Below are 17934 nucleotides of genomic sequence, written 5' to 3'. Positions count from 1 at the left end.
CTTTGCAGCACTGAAGCAGAGGTTGCGTGACCAACATGTCCTAAAGTAATGGTTTCCGACTGCAGAGACGAATCTCATGACGTGGTCTGGGAGCCGTCCCTCAGCGGGGCATCTCATGACGGGGTCTGGGAGCCGTCCCTCTGCGAGACATCTCATGACGGAGTCTGGGAGCCGTCCCTCTGCGAGACATCTCATGACGGAGTCTGGGAGCCGTCCCTCTGCGAGACATCTCATGACGGAGTCTGGGAGCCGTCCCTCTGCGAGACATCTCATGACGGAGTCTGGGAGCCGTCCCTCTGCGGGACATCTCATGACGGGGTCTTGAAGCCGTCCCACTGCAGAGACAGCTCGACGGCGTGCCCCCGACAGCACACTCCTGACGTCGGGCCGTTTCCGGTCGAGCATGCAGTCTCCGGCCGTTTCCGGTCGAGCATGCAGTCTCCGGCCGTCTCCGGTCGAGCAAGCAGTCTCCGGCCGTCTCCGGTCGAGCATGTAGTATCCGGCCGTCTCCGGTCGAGCAAGCAGTCTCCGGCCGTCTCCGGTCGAGCATGCAGTCTTCGGCCGTCTCCGGTCGAGCATGAAGTCTCCGGCCATCTCCGGTCGAGCAAGCAGTCTCCGGCCGTCTCCGGTCGAGCATGCAGTCTCCGGTCGTCTCCGGTCGAGCGTGCAGTCTCTGGCCATCTCCGGTCGAGCATGAAGTATCCGACCGTCTCCGGTCGAGCATGCAGTCTCTGGCCGTCTCCGGTCGAGCATGCAGTCTCCGGCCGTCTCCGGTCGAGCATGAAGTCTCCGACCGTCTCCGGTCGAGCAAGCAGTCTCCGGCCGTCTCCGGTCGAGCATGCAGAGGCGTCTGTCATCGCCTGTTGCACTTCTACGTCGGTTGCCCAACAGGCTGATTGGGTGTATAACCGGACGAGAAATAATGAAGCTGATGAAAGCGTTCCTTACTTCCGTGCGGGACCATTGATACTGAACGCGTAAACCAATGTCCCGCCCGCTTAAGCATCTGACGACGCGTAGCTGCTACGACTGCTGCCGGAAGCAGCCCCGCTAAGCTCACCTGTGGCAGACAGCTGAGAACCAAGATGGCTGACGTGCATCCGGGTCCGGCGCCAGCTCACGGCGCGGCTCGAGTTGAGAATGCATTGTAATTGGAAGAGGGTGGGGTAGGGATGGGGGGAGAACACTTCTGTAAGCGACGGTGCGTTAGTACGTACCCCAAGAAAAGCTCAGAAGCCTCTCAAGTCTTTTCTTGTCATAGTCCTATCGGGTGATACCCGGTGTATTATTTTTTTTTTAATTATCACATGGGGATGTGAGAGCATAAGATGCCAGCCAGCTCAAGTGAAATAGCAATTACGCCGCAAGGAAGCGCTGGTGGTCTATGCGTGTAGGTTCATGCTACTAGCCTTATCTGCGCGTATTCGGCCTTTCTTCGTGGTGTTCTTTCACATCTGTCGCGATGGCATGCGTTTTACTCGCATTTGTGTTTTTGGTTACGGCGCTGCTCTTAAAGGTAGCGTTCCACATTTGCATGGGATATTGAAGTGAGGCTGCCATTTTGAACGTCATGCGGTGCAGTTCACGGCCTTGCCTTTTTAAAGGCTAAAAATCCTCTGGTTTCTGAGCTAGACGCCCAAAACTTGTGCAAATTACTTCCGTGCAGGCTATTTCAAGGCCACCAAGGCACGCATGATGCCATAGAAACGCCAACAAAATGTTACCACCCCACTGGCCATGCGAAGTTCGAGGCCAAGACAAATATGGCTGTCGAGTTTTTCGTATCTTGCGTATGTGAGCATGACTTCTGGAAATAGGGGACTTCAATGAACCCTCAAGCCATGTTTTGCATCGCAAGTTTCAAACATGAATAACGTGTTGTGACACATAGAGCAGGAAGTTCGACAATGGCGATAGTTTTACTGAAATAACACTTGTAATCGAATAACTTTATTGAAGCACCATAACCAAGCATACTAATGAATGCTAGCAGCACGATATCATGGATGAAATTTTTGAAGACGACGGAAAAGAGCTAAAGCCCGAGCACCAAACGAAATTTGGACTCTGGAAACGCTGCACCCATTACCACACCGCTCGAGAAGTTGAGGTACCATAAGTGAGTCAGCTCCTCCGCTAGGGTGGCAAATTCGCGGGCCGGTTTGGCTACCCCTGTGACATAATACAAGTGTGCCATGACGCAATCAGACAATGACGAATTGAAGAACATGTTTACTAGATGGTGGAATTGTACTCTCTGGATTAGTCTTCTGCAATTAAAAGTGTATTACGAGTTTAAAAATGGCCTTACTTCATCATAGATTATTCTTGCCTCAACATTTTACAATAAAAAGCGTTCGCCTTAAGTTATTGGATTATCAGCCTCATATCGGTCATCATTAGTGGTTGCCCAAATGTCTGTGCTATTTATCACGAAACACAGTTCGTGATCAAAACATGCATTTGGCAGCCCAATCTGGCTGCTAGCTATTTGCTTTCTGTCGTTGGACCCTTGGTGCTGAATCATTGCAAACACGTACATAGATATGGCCATATTTGTCTTGACTGTGAACACAGTGCAGCCGATGAGGTAGGGGTGTTCCCTTGACGCTTCTGCGTCACGCATGTCTGGATGACTTTCAAGTAGGCGGTGAGAATTAGGCTGCGAGTGTTTGCATACGTCAGCTCACAAACGAGAGGATTTGAAGTCTTCAAAAGTGCATGGTTATGAGCTTCAGTGAGTGGTTTTGAAAATGGATTCCTAATTTCAAACCCCATACACCTTTACACCTGTGGCACAGCCCTTTTAAAAGATAGATTTCATAGCACCTTGTCAGCCCCGTGTCATGCTGTCAGGAACGCTGTGCGTGAGAACACAGTGCCGCGGAGAGCTTGGTGAGAGTTGAGACCGGAGAACGGACGCTTGACTGTCAAATCCCACCGCTCCGGGGGAGCTTAAGCTCTGAAACGCGCTTTGTCTGGTCGTAGCGATGCGTTGCTTTGTAACGTCCGTATGGTCGGGTGGGATATCCACTTCTGCAGTTGAAACTGACAAAAGGCATGTAATGTACAGACTCTGCGCCCTGTCCACCGGCAATGTTAGGGGCTGTACACTGAGCGTTCTCCCGGTCCCTCCCCAGAATATGACTGGTGAGCCGTGGTTTGAACAAACGAGCCATGGCCGGGGAGTTCTCCAGCCATGGTGGTGTAGGCAACGTAATACAGTGTTTGGCATGTTACCGACTGCGTCTGATAGAACACAATGCCTTAGCCACACAGTGGAGAACATATGCGCCAAAACATTTCGAAGCCCCCTGTTCCAGCCTGGCAAAGATGACTGCAGCTATGATGCATATGCCAGAATGGCGGGTTATTAAAACTCTTAGCTGCGTAAGAAATTTTGAAAGTGACGCACGCGGTAGAGTGCTCGCGCCTCATTCGTTATCGGCTTGATGTCAGGAGTTCAAGCGCTGCAAAACATGTCCTACAACCTCGGCGGAGAAAGCCATACGTGGTTATACCGCCGAGGTTAGTGGGGTAGCCGTCTTCGACGCGGATCCAAAAACTGCGGTGTGCTGATCAGGATGGGCGCTTCTCAGGGCGGAGAGAGGAGGGACCGGCGCCAGACTCGTGTCGCGCCAGGACAAGTCCATCGAGGAACGCTTCCTGACAGAACCACAATAGGAGCCACTTCTGACGGTCTAACCGCCAGCACTAATTTGAATAAATATATGCTCTTTCGCCAAAGTTTGTGATCTCCTGACGACGGCCGCCATGTGCTGGCGGGGAACGCCTGATGGCCTGGCGGCCAATTCCTTCCTCCGTGCCGGGCGGGTGTTGCCGTCCCCGCCGCCGCCGGCCGCCGTATCGAGCCCCGGCCGGCGGCATCGCCAAAGTTGACTACAGCAGTCCTTCCATCCAGAGCGGCTAACGGCGGCCGCGGCACGTGGCGCCGGTGTGGGGGCGGCCGGCGGCGGCGAGGAGGCGCGGGCCGACCACGCGGCCCGCTGCCGCGCCGCCTCGGCCCGCGCGAGACAGACGGAAGGCCCGGTTATGAACGGCGGACGGACTCAGACGGCTCGGGGTGGGCAGTGCACCAGTGGCTATCTCGCAAAAACATTGCGGCCACGCCGTAATGCTATATCACTTCACCCTGACGCATCTTCTCTGGAACTGACTTGAATTGATTAAAAGAAGCATTCCGCTCGATTTTTCTGTCCGAGTGGGTGGTCAAACACTGTGCTTGGCGTTCGGCCTCGTAGTACTTAATAGTCTGACAATCGAAAAGCCAGCCGGGAGCATAAATATCTTGCCAGTCGAAGCGTACTCACATGCTGTTATCGACTTTGCGAACATCTCAGATAGCAGTTAGCAAGCATTGGCAGCGAGCACATCTCGGTGGGCTCGTTGTAAAGGTCACGGGCCCCGCTGACCGTTCAACTCTCAAGATTAACCCTTAATAGTCTTGTGTGCAATAGTTCGCCGCATCTGTTTATTGTCGACACCTCATGGATTAAACATCCAGCGTCCGGCTCGAACCAATCCAATTAGTCTTGAGTCTGATCCGTCCAGAATGGGTCTGTTTGACGAATGTCAAATACAACCCGGTCTAATCCATTACAGCAAAGGCTAGACAAAATAATCTGCGTCTACCAATCGCAGTTTAGTCCGATTCACCATGCCATGTCAAATGCGGCATATTCGGTTATATTTACTAGTTGGTAACTTGGCACACAATCTGTCGATCCGCTTCAATCCACATTAGGTATATTTTTAGTCCAGCGTAGTCCAAAGTCATGAGCTTTGGAAATTGCCGGATCTTGTTCAGACTTATCCATAGCTCAATCGTAAATTCACGGATTTATCCAAAAGTTCCAACGTTGTGCCTGTTGAGTCAGAGATGTGGAAATGTAAGTGCAAAACAAAGTCGTGGAAATTCGAGGAGAAATGGGATTGGGCATGGGTTGAGTTGCCTCTGCTGATTTGGGTGCCCCACTTTTAATCCGGACCTGGAGGCGATAATAGAAGGCATCTTCTGCTTCAGGCTTTTTCCCTGTCAAAATGTTATTTGCATAGCGCGGAACGGCGTGCCAGCGTACACAAACTTCTGAGGGTCGGACGTCGTCTGCATGAAACTATTCCAGCGGCTAGGTTGATTATGAAATTCCTTTGGACAACATTGCGGCACATGGCGCGGAGGACGAGTTCGTTGGTGTCGGCCGTGCCTCGGATATTGACCAAATCTCAACGGGGGTGTTTGCTGAAACACAAACTCGGATGGGTCTGCACACAATTGGCTGACAGCAGCTGGGCCGAGCCTCCTGACGAGGACGACCCTCGGGGGTGAGCCGCCATCTCCGTGCGTGTCGTAGCTCGTGCGCTTCCAGAAGACCGGTCATACGCACAGCACCGCCGCCAGCTCGGCGCCTGAGCATAGCAAGCAAAACACACACACACACACACACACACACACACACACACACACACACACACACACACACACACACACACACACACACACACACACACACACACACACACACACACACACACACACACACACACACACACACACACACACACACACACACGCACACACATACACATGCACACACACACACACACACACACACACACACACACACACACACACACACACACACACACACACACACACACACACACACACACACACACACACACACACACACACACACACACACACACACATACACACACATACACACATACACACACACACACATACCAAGGAAGCCGTTCAAACACACCGTATAAAGCGCGCGCGCGCGATCATGCGGCGGACGCATCTGGTGCAGCTGGAAAAGTTCAGTGTTGGCTCAGCTCTGTTGAACGTTTTGTTGCTCTCACACGATGCCTGCCACAATAATGTTGTTTAATCTCCGTGGTCTTCCAAGACATCGCTGGCACTGATGAATCTGTGATGGCGTTTTGGGGTGTTCCGAGTCAGTGCATTGCTTGCATTCATTCCCCACGACTTGCCACGCCGTTGGTATAATTAAAATGACTCGGTAACCACCTCTCGAAATCCTATCATCACTCGCCAGTAGTAACGTTCTGTGGAATAATCAATTCAGTCAAATCTTTACCTGAATATTATAGGATATTCTACCATTTCCCATAGCTGAAATCGGCATTTATGTATGATCAAAGCTTTGCTCACAGGAGTGTCGCAGTGCCTGTTGTAAATTCAGCTGACATCTTATGAAATTTTGATAATTTTCAATCCGTTTAACACGTGCTCGAGTGGGCGGGGTCAATTTACCACAGCTCCCAAAGGTTTTTCTGAAATGGTTTCCGAACGACGTGGTGGAGCGAAGACGTGCCAAGTTTTGCATGGCTGTAGAAAATTCATTAACAAATCGTTTAGTATCCAAAATTGATATTATCTTATAAGGTCACTGATCTACGGCAGGTCAGTCACCCCGTGGATTCGGCGAAGACCATTTTTAGGGAATCGTTCAATCTGATGGAACAACGGATACCAGACAACGGAAATCATACATCTCTGAAATACTTTCTTAGGTAACACCATAATTGAATGAGCAAATTCCATTGACCTAGAGCTAGGTATGAAGGTCAGGCCAAGGTCGAAATCAATCTGCTTAATTACTCTAGAGCTGTGTGGAGTAGTTTCTAACGCTCGTTTCAAACTTATGAACTTACTGATAACCGGAACCACGTTAAATGCCTTGCATGGACTTTCTAAAGGTCACGGTAGCTAACTGATCTAGAATGGCCCAGGTCAACATTTTTTAGAAACATACTGCCTGGCGTAATCCTGGACGCCTATTCAAATGCAAAAATCAAAACAGCCCTCGGTGATTCTGGTCACCATGACCAGCAAGGTCAAGCAAGGTCATAATGAGCGCCGGTGTATTTTTGCTTCGAACAGGTATCTAGGTTTTGGGGCACTTTGGACACCAATCTAGAGTTTGACCATATTTGACCTTATTTGACCCGAATAAAATGACCTAAGAACATCAAATTCTGACATAAAGAGTTCACATACATGTCAACACACCCTGTAAATTTGGTGTTTCTAGCTCTCTTAGCTCTTGAAATCTCAGCGGAGTCAAATTGAACGCCACCCGCTCGGGCGACGAGTATTCAACCGGTCACCCGCGCGCGCGTTAAGCCGTGTGGTCGGGCATATTCTGAAATAAGGTTCTGTCCGATCCGTGCGTTTCCCAGATTTCCAAAGTCTGTCTAATCCACCCCGTCTAAGTATCCGCCAACCTCGGACTGACCCATTCCGCGGAGTGTTCTGCTCACCATCCGATCGTGGACTTCTGCGGAAACGCCACAGTTTTGCGTCGAAAGCTTAACGTGCCTCAATGCCCGGCATGGTCTGTCCTGCCGTCTGACGTCACGTGACCTTTAGCGCGGCCGCCGCCACCGACCGCCAGCCAGCCCAGTCAGGGGCAAACAGCGAGCGCCTGAGGCGAATTTAATTCGCCCCGTAACGTGTCGGCGATTTGGAAAGCTGGCGCTCTAACCAGGTGAGCTATCGGAACGGACAACCCTGTCACGCTTCCTCCCAGCTTTCCAGGTTGGTGTGGGAACCATATGACCAGGGTAGCCGGCGCCATGAAGCCTAAATAATCACCACCATTCCCAGGTTGGCGGCTTGATTTTCCGAATGTTAACCCAATTTCTGCTAATTGCGCGCCACCTGAACCGGTGCCGTCACGTACGCACACTGCACGGGGCTGGCTCAGAATGCAGCTCATAGCGGCACAATGTAATTTCAGCCCAGAGGAGAGGCATGCATGGGTGCGACTCCCTTTACTCGAACCATTCGCTACCCGCGGAGCTGTGCCCGTACATACCCGCCACGCATTCTTGGTCAGTTGTAGCCATCATTTACTCACCCACTTGCATTTTGTCAGCGCTAGTTCCAAAAAAAGGTTTATAAAAATGGAAAAAGAAGAAGTGGAGAAGCTTTAGAAAAGTTCACATGCCAACTTTCTTGATGATGCTTTGGCCTCCTGGGCGCGCACTGCACTGTTAATTCGGTGGTGGTGACCACATCCAAGCTCACTCTTCTTTCACGAGCACTTGCAAAGTGCGAATGGAGCTTCAGGTGACTAGAAAAAAGGAAGGGCAAGCAGTAACCAGGTGTTCTAGTCCCTGAAATATTTTCCAGATAAATCGTAAACGTTTTACCAATGCACGTATCCACAACTGTATTTTTTAAATATGTTCTCCCATTACCCATTCAGCCTGCGCACCAATCACCTTACCCAACCCGTGGAGTCCTCTAGCCTTCTTCGACTCTAAAGGAGACAAAGCTCGGTTTTGAAATCGGTTCCGAGTCGTTTACTTGGCAGCAGTTTAGAACATAAATTGTTCTATGGGATATATCAAAGCCTGTAAGGAGCACACGCGTGATACGTAGGTGTATCTCCGCAGGCGAAGTCTGGCGTTCCCTGCGTGCACATCTAAGAAATGCCAGAACACAAATAAACGCTGTGATTTGCATTTCTGCTGAGGTCTTCTAATTGACGATTCAACTAACTGCGGTTGAATCCATACCCGCACCGGTTCACGCACATTTTGAATGGAATCGGCTCTACTTTGCTCGACGAAGAATGGTTTGATTCTGGCGATAACTTAAAGGCCACCCGGAATCAAGCGCAACACTGACCCCTAACGGGAAGTCGCTCGGCTCGGGTCGGCCAGCGTCTCCACACTGGGACTGGCCCCTCCGGGCAAGCCTGCGGGCCGACCAACAGATGATCCAGTGTCTAATCTTGAGGCGGTCAAGTACTCAACATCGCCTCAACTTTACAAGGCCTAAAAGGGAGAACTTTGTTTCCCGCTGTCTATGTGGTATGGCCCCTCCCCGTCCACACATACACATGCACTCTCGTCACATGAATGTGTTCCTCTCCCGGGCGTCTGCCTCGGACACCTTCCCTTCCTCCGAACGTAGGGAAGGACGGAAACCTCCCAGGCTCGCTTTGTCATGCACATACCTCAACGGACGCTGGAAATAAATCAGCGATGCTCTCAGGATGAATTTGCGCATGCATAGCTAGCCTTAACGGTGGCGGCGATGTAACTGCTTGCCTCCATTTGAAAAGTAATACGCTTTTCTGCGAGAAATGCCGGCAACTCTGATAAACACACATGGCAATGTCCTCAGCAATTTCAAATATACGCATCATTTTCCAACGCTTGAAAAGGAAACCAAATTTTAGTACATCTGGATGTGGAGAGATACAACCACAGCAAAAGTAAAGTCCCCTCGCGCTACAGCAAGCCTTATTTTTCAAAGGCAACCCCTGGAACCTTATACTGTAACGCAGCACAAAGCTGCTGTGCGGAACAGCCCCTCGGCAGCGGACAGACCAAAGGGTCAGAGTGACTTATGGCCGGCCGGCCCACTCGTTCGACAGTGGTGCTGAAGCTTGACCGGAATCGAAGTGAGCTGAAGAGGCTGCTGTGCACGTCGGTCCTGTTCACACTTCGGGCGAGTGAGTGTTAAGCATCTGTCGCCATCTGCCGCCCATTCGGGAAGACACATGAAATGAAACCAAAGAATCGGTCACCGCAGTTTTCCCTCATTTTTAAGATTTACTCCTAAACTTTTGATGATATAAATCTCTGACGTCAGAGCCCACGCCACACGGCGCTTGTTGCGTGAGCCCTGCCACCATCATTCGATCGCGACACTGCGTCAACGGTAAAATCTTATGACGAGAGCTTCAGCGGCAGTTCAGTGATGATTGATGTGATGAGTGATGATTTAGCGGCCGATTGTCCGTCCAGGTGGCTCGGTTGGTTAGGGTGTCCGTATTCCGATCCACCCACCCGTGGCGGGGTGGGTTCGAGTCGCTTTAAGGCGCTCGCTTCTTGCCCTTGGCAGGTATGGCCTGCGGCCGGTGACAGCGGTCGCGCTAAAGGTCAGTTGAAGTCAGAGGGCAGGACGGACCGTGCCGAGCACTGCGGCACGTTAAGCTTTCGCCACTAAATTCTGCCGTTGCCCGGAATTGCGCGATAGGATGGTGGGGGTCAGGGCTCACACAAGCACTGCTTAGCGTGAGCGCTGATCCCAGAAGTCCATCCATTCAAAGGTTTTGGATCAAATTTATAAATAAAAAATGAAGCCATCCCAGCTGACCCATATAGAGCAGTCCACGGCTTCCTATCTCATTTGGGGATGCCCGAACAGCAATGGGGGAGGCACCGGCTCCCGGTGGCCAACATCGCGTCGACTTTCATCGGCCCTCAGATCTGCCTTCGACCACATCTTCCCCGGGCCTTCCCGCCAGCGCCTGTCGCCATCGCTGATGGCATGTTTCCGGGCTCGCGAAGCAGGCGTTTCACTGAGCTATTCTGTGGAAGGCCTGCGGGCTTCGTCCGATTGCGTATTGAGCAGATGCGTGGTCGTAAACAGGCGTGCGGCGTCGGATGTACAGCTAACGAGATTCGATGTGGAGTGTCATTGTCTCGTCAACCTGTTGCGCGACCGTGGCAAATTGGCTCCACTAACTAGGAGAGGACTACACGCGAACCGAAGGCTGGTGCGGACAGACCCCTGTGAGCCCCTCACTGTGGCTCACCCTGAAGATGTAAACGCTCAGCAGCACGCTCCGTTTCTGATGCGTTCATGTTTCTGCTGTGCGTTCGTGCGTTCATGCGCTGCTATGCGTTCATGTTTCTAACACATGTTGCATCGTTGTGCATGGATGTCCCGGATTTATTTGTGCTCTTATATTGCTGCGAGAAAATCGTTCTGGTACATCGTCGCACGAAAATCACCGTTCGCTTTTTACGCCGCACAGTCGGTGTGTAGACGTCAGCCAATTGCACATGCCTCACTCAGAAAAACCACCAGTCAGGTCAGTCGTCGCAAGAGCGCCGCGTCTGTCATGCGGCGATAGGTGCGTGATCTTGGCGGGCTAGAGTGGAGCCTGGTGGTTGGCAAGAGTATGTAATCATTTTAATGTGTAAATGTTGAGTATTCGTTATGTGCATAAGCTTAGGTTTGCCGCGTTGCCGCTTCATTTTTCTGCTTTATTTCACCCGTTATAAGACTGTCGTTCAACGATGTACTTCGTCTGGCCTCAGGCATGGTCTTTTCATTATCGTCAGCATGCAATTTTGGGCTAATCTCACAATTCAGCTACGATGCTACCGTGTACCGAGGGCGGCGAGTGTCCCGACGCATCGTGGTCGAAAATAATCCGACGGACGTGGAGCGCTGCTAGCGCCGGCTGCCGGGCGGGAGCTCGCGGGCTGACACAAACCTGTTTAATACTTACAACTTTCTCTGGGGATCTGTCAAAAGATACAAGTGCAACGCATGCCATTATACTTGTACAGGTTTCTTGACTAAAACGTTATCACATCATTAAATGCTGAAGAAAGGATGCTCCTAGATCAGTCGTTGTTTTTGAAAAGTTAACAGCATCACTAAAAAAAGGTGAGAAAAGGGAGACCATTTGGTTCGAATAGTTATATATCATGTCTCTCCAAGTAGGTCTGGAGCAAAGTAGGACTATTTCTTTACAGGGCCCTATGTTCTGTTCCCAGGCGGAAAGTACACCGATATCCCATAAACGGGCATTATAGCAATGACACCAAAATCTGGAAAGCCACCTGATGACCAAAGCGCGGCGCTCAATCACATTTCTAAATGTCGACTTCAAAATTAGATCTGCCGTAACTGCAGCCAGACTGCAGCGCGTCATAGACCAGTTCGTTATCCGTGTCAATCAGCATACATCAAGGGACGATATATCGGAGAAAACCTGAAATGCGGCACGGAAGGGAGACCGAGCATCGCGCTATCTTAATTAATAACATAACGTAAATTAACATCGAGCCAAAGCTGCTGAATATAGAAAAGGAGCTTACCCAATGGCGTAGGAGAAAGCTTACTACTTTAGGAGAGATTACGGTGATTTAGTCCCTACTAATTTTTAAGTTAGTTCATTTCTCCAACGCTTTACCAATCCCATCCCCTCTGACCTCGAAGTAAACTGAAAGTCTTTTCTTTTCCTACTTGTGATGATGCGAGCGAGACCTTATAAAACGTGCCAAAGTAATTCATAAATTTCGGACATGGTGGATGGCGCATGGTTGACGTACAGACTTTGCAAGCAGTTTGAAACTTACGTGGCTGGGGAGACTACGTACCTCGGATGTAGTCTGGGCACGATTAACCGCAAAAGAACCACTGTCCTTTCAAAACACGTGCTTCGGAAGTTAAGAAAATGCAAAAGGTTCACACCGTAATAAAACATCTTTCTGGAGAGATGTTATGCTATGTCATAAAAGCTTAGTGAAAAGTCTTTCCCCTCGCGTCAAGGAAACATTGTCTACTATAGCAGCAAAGCCCGTCATGCCATTGAGAAAAAATCTTGTGATGAATCATCCAAAATCTTCACGATTAGCGTACCGTACATACATAGGATCTCAACGTAGTAGCATACGTCGAGCAAACAAACGCCAGAAACAGACAGGGTAAGGGACAGCCGATGTTTGGAAGAGAACAGCATGACAGAAGCCATAAATGCCGCACATTTGACATGCACAACAAATTTTCTGCTACAAATATATCAATCGCATCCTTACAACCAACATATATTTGAAAATCATTAAGGTGAAAGAGGACGATAACTGCATTTTGTGTAAAGAAGAGGCTGAAACACTCGCCCATATTTACTGGAAGCACCCTAGAGATTAAGCCTCCAAACAGAACATCAAGACTGAGATCCCATGACGTAATCAAAACAAGTTTATAATAGATGCCAAAACCTGCCTGTTCCCGGCCAACCTAGGCCCACGAAAAGTCCTTCTAATATCATAAGGAAAGCTAGCTATTTACGGGTCACGATTTACATGGACGCGGCTTACGGTAACTTATTGGAAAAAAGAAACTGAAACGTGAACCCGAAATTGAATATCTTGCTGCAAAACTAGCTTATAAGGGAGACTCGTATGGAGCGAAATGGGGACAAGTGAAAACATTAGAGTGATGACAAAATGACAAACAGTCCGTCCCCAGCGACAGACACTAACCCAACTAAAATTGACCACCACTGCGTGATATGTAAGCGCACTCACACCCACCCACCCCCACACACACATGCACACGCACACACACATACACACACACACACACGCACACATAGGCACGCACGCACGCACGCGCATGTTCACGCTCATACGGTTTTTCTGCTTCTTGCTTTCGCCAGCACGCTTACGCCCACTCCTATCACCGTGCACTTGAGCCGCGACGGGCTGGGTGCGGCCTGTTGTTGCCCCAGTGCACACCGCGTCGACCCCGACACGGGGTCGGTGCCGACCCTTGCATATGGCTGTCCAGCCCACATCACGTGCCATCACTGTGCGTGTGTCGTCTAGTGATCGTCGATGTACTGTACTACTGAGGTCAACATTTCTAGTCTTCTGACACACAGTCACACACACACAGTCAAATCACACCGTCAGGCTGTCAGATGGAGGCGGGGCGTGACGTCTTGTTGACACGTAGTGGGCGTGATGTCGGCACGCATGGCAGCAGATGTGTCCCTCATCTGCCAACCGACGACAACAGCCGACGGATCTGTCGTTTGGTGCGGTCCGACACGGGAGGCCCAGCCGAGCTGGTCTCTGCTGCCCGCCAGCCATGTCCTGGCGTTTTCAGCCACCTGCGGTCTCGCCTGCCGGTTACAATAAGACCGCTCGCGCCGCTTGTGCGGCTTCCAGCTGGAGTTTGAGGGCTGGTTACGTCCTGGTTCAGCCTCCAAGTCGGGCCTGCGAGGGGTCGACGGTCACGGTTCATGCAAATAACCCGTGCGGGAGTCGGCTCTTTGGACGGAACTTCTTCACTGAGCGTCTGAAGAGGAGCTGGCCAGCACTTGCGTCACCGTCTCAGAGAACTCAATGGAATCAAGCTTTGACATTGGTATTGGAGTTTTCGTCCGAACTTTCCCAATCGCGGGCATTGCCCTTTCATTTAGGAGCTGTAGCGGCGATGCTGACTCGCATGCGGAGGACATGAGCTCCCGGTCCGCCCCAATACCGGCCCAGCGGCCCCTCCAGGCGCTCCAAACTCTCATGGATGCCACTCTTGTGAGGCTGGGACGAAACGATGGATGACCTTTGAAAGGTATGCGGAGGAGTTCAGGGCTGCGAGATCGACCAAGAAGCCCTCGCTGGTCTATGTGGAGTCCCATGAGGAGCGTGCAGAGTCGAATAATTCAGGCAAGGTAGATAAATGCTGAGCTCAGACAAATTCGCTGCTAGGTCGCTGGATGCGATTGCGGCTGCGGCTGCGGCTGCGGCTGCGGCTGTGGTTGCGGTTGCCTCCCAGGCCGCGGACTCTGTCCACAAGCCTTCACCCCTCCGCTACTCTCCCTTTCGCATGGCGAAATCCTGGCTACGTGCCTGACGAAAAGTTAGGTGCTGGTGACATGATCGATACCAGTCGATACCAATGCCGATAAATCGATATCGAGACCAGCTGCAGCGGATAGCTTGTCTTCCAGCCAACTCCAGGGCACTGCGAAAAAGTTGAACCGCGTCAAACCACCAGCAAGCGAGCAGACAAAGGCTGCAACTTGCGAAAGCCTGAATGATGTATCACACACCCTGCTGTGTACGCTGCATGTGATGCGGTTAAGAGCGCACGGAGAGCTACGAATAACCATTTCACTACACCGACGCAGGGGCGTGCGCGTCTCGCCTGCGCCGCAGGTCCCTACTGTTGCGGATGACCGGCGCGAGTCGGCTGCCTCATCAGCCCCCGGTGTGCTCAGCTGCATAGTTTGACTGTTCCGGGCTGCACAACGTTCCGGCAATAGCCGGCCGGGCTAGCGGTCACGACGGGTGAGAAACAAATTGCCCTCACTTTTGCGAGTAGCTTGGGGTCTGCATAGCCTTCAGAACCGGGTGGTGTATAATTTGTATTGTGTAGGTCAATATTGACGGAATGCCCTTTGCTGGACCTGGAGATCGAACCGTTTCATGCAACACTTTAAAGTCTTTAAGCAATGAGTCAGAGCGTCATGGGCTATCTTCAGTACATTTTTGTTTAAAATCGAAGGCGTCGCCGATTTCTGCTGAATACGAATATTGAACAACACGCGTTAGCTAACTATCCGCAAACAAGCTAACTTTGCACACGCCGCGGCCGCGGGTCAGGAAATCCTGTCCTTTGTAAAGGACGTCCATTTGCTGCCTCCATAGGTCCCCTTATGAATCATTAGGCGCCTGTCCTGGGTTAGGTGGCACCCTCCATGTGTCAAGAGACCTCTATCCTGGAAAAGAAGGCTTCTTTCACCTGTTCAATAATAGATGCGAGCTTTCACGTGTTCAAAGAGCCTCATAACGAAACCCTTTGACGGATTGAGCGGCCTGTTAATCCATAAAGGACATCGTGCTCGCCTCACCATTGCCATAAGCTGATCTTAAGGAATGTTTCGGAAGCTTCCTCATCCAGCACGGTCTACTCCACGACCCGATCCTAAAACTAGGGATTATCTGTGACATGAAGAGCTCTATGGAAATGACATGCAAACCATGCACGCCACCTGCGTAAGCCATTCAAAATACATTTTAACAAGCGAGATTTTCGTTATTTATGATGTAAAGCAAATTATAGACCAACTAAAACACTGGATGATGAAAAAAGGCCGCTGATTGGAAGGCTCTGTGCGAACGTCAGTTGCAGGACCAAGTAATTTAAAGCCAGAAGCCTCGCTGAGCCGCCGTGCGGTGTAAGTGGCCGGCGGCTAGAGCCTGCAATGTAGGCGTTCCTTCTCCGAGAGGCGGGCGCGACCTCGGTGGGTGCGATCAGATTCAACAGCTCGCATTGAGGCGCCAAGCTCGCGTTCTGTGGACCGACGTCTGACGAGCTACCTGCGAGCCCCGACATGTCCAGACATTGCTACCTGCGAGCCCCGACATGTCCAGACATTGCTACCTGCCAGCTCCGACATGTCCGGACATTGCTGTCTGCGAGCCCCGACATGTCTGGACATTGCTACCTGTGAATCCTGACAATGCTACCTGCGAGCCCCGACACGTCCGGACATTGCTACCTGCGAATTTCGACATGTCCCGACAATGCTTCTTGCGAGCCCCGACATGACCTGAAAATGTTACCAGCGAGCCCCGACACGCCCCGACACTGGATGAACGCGCGGCGGGTGCCGAGATCGGCAGCACGAGTCTCCGACTGATGGGCCGCGGATGACCCCTCGAGCAATCAAGACGCTTCGAGGCTCAGTGGTCTCAGAAGATGCCACTGGAGGAGACAGGCGAGAAGGGTCTGTTTGCTTCTCACTGGCGGTTGGTGCCAACTAGAATTGTGTCCGGCAAGTATCACTGTCCGGCACCGGTGCGAGACTGTCTGCTACGACCATCAACTTTGTGCCGCACGCAACCGGGAAGGATGTGGGCACATACGTCAGACATATTTGGTGAAGCTTGTCGCATAATGTTGCGTAGGGAGGGAGAATAAATGGGAAAAGGGAGAGAGGGAGAGGTAGGGAGGGAGACACAGAGAGGGGGGGGGGGGAGAGGGAGGAAGGCGACAGAGTTGGCCGACCGACTCCGGCGCCAGCCTAAGGTTATGCCACAGCACGCCGGAGGCGGAGCAGCCGGGCCATCTCGTATCTCGTCCAGCTGGAATTTATGCGCCGGCGTGTCCCTATCACTCTCTGTAAAACGTCTGCAGAACGGCCCGGCCGTCTCCTGCGCCGACAGCGCGTCGCTGTAGAAAACATTTCCCTTGGACTGTGTTGGTATGCAGCGAATTACAAGGCCCCCAGTTCTCTCTGTTTTGCCAAGGCAGCGCCTCGGAGTACAAGTGCGCAGTTCGATGACATTTATGGGTGGTGGTACGCAGAAGCCTGTGTTTAGGACATCATTAAAACTCACCCACACACCATACGCGGTAAGGGGCAGTGCGACCTAACGTACGTTCGAAAGCAGTCGTGCTCCATGCAGGCTGATGCACCTGTCTGGCTCCTTGATGCCATAGTTCATTTTCGAACGATATTTATATGCAACAAATACCGCATTGTTTAATGGGGCCAATGAAAATGCAAGGCGACTCGACTCCAACGACAATGCTGGTAACGCTTTCGCATGTGTATTTTCGGTCTTCCCCGGCCGACGGGAGGTGCCAGCCACCAGCCCGACCGGCTGCACAGCGTGAGCGTCTGGACAAGGCCGACCCTAACCAGAGGACTAGGGTGCGCTAACCTGCAGCCAGCCCCATACCACGTGAAACGCAATAATGTTTGATCCATCGGATATCCACCAGCGAGGCACGTTAGCTCGTGCGCGTGCGCGCGCGCGTGTGTGTATTGCACGCATCCAGTACCGACACCAGCCGCGCGTAAAGTACGTGGTTCTCGTGAGCACGTGCCACTTCAACATGAACAGGCGACCCACACGTGCCACTAAACGTGCCACGGGTGCTTGGCCCGCGTGCTCCCCTCCCCACGCGTGGACAAGGCGCCAATCACAACAGCTGTCCGAGGTGGCTGGCCAGCGCCGAATGAGGACTTCCTCAACCGGCCGGCCGGGCGGCCATCGACCAGCTGGGACCGTCAGGTACGGGCTCTGAGGGAAATACTGAAAGCGACAGTGACGCGGCAGCGCGGACGCTCGGCTCTCTGAGGAATGAGATGATGACGCCGCGAGCCCTGCACGGGGAGGCCGGCCGAGCTCGCGCGCCCGGCCGACGCCAGTCTATCACAGATCCCCGGCGCGGTGCGGGCGGGAGCGGGCTGCACCTTCCTCACCGGGTCAACGCGTCAGGTGCCGGGACCCGCGCCGCCGCGAGCGGCCACCGTGGAGCCGCCCGCACCGCCGTCCGTCGGGGGAGAGCCGGCTCCACACGGCGGTGGACGGGCCGAGATCGTC

The sequence above is a fragment of the Pollicipes pollicipes genome, unplaced genomic scaffold (genome assembly GCF_011947565.3).
Source record: "Pollicipes pollicipes isolate AB1234 unplaced genomic scaffold, Ppol_2.1 Scaffold_4219;HRSCAF=4965_pilon_pilon_pilon, whole genome shotgun sequence".
In the NCBI taxonomy this organism is placed as follows: Eukaryota; Metazoa; Arthropoda; class Thecostraca; order Pollicipedomorpha; family Pollicipedidae; genus Pollicipes; species Pollicipes pollicipes.
This window is presented reverse-complemented; position numbering follows the sequence as displayed.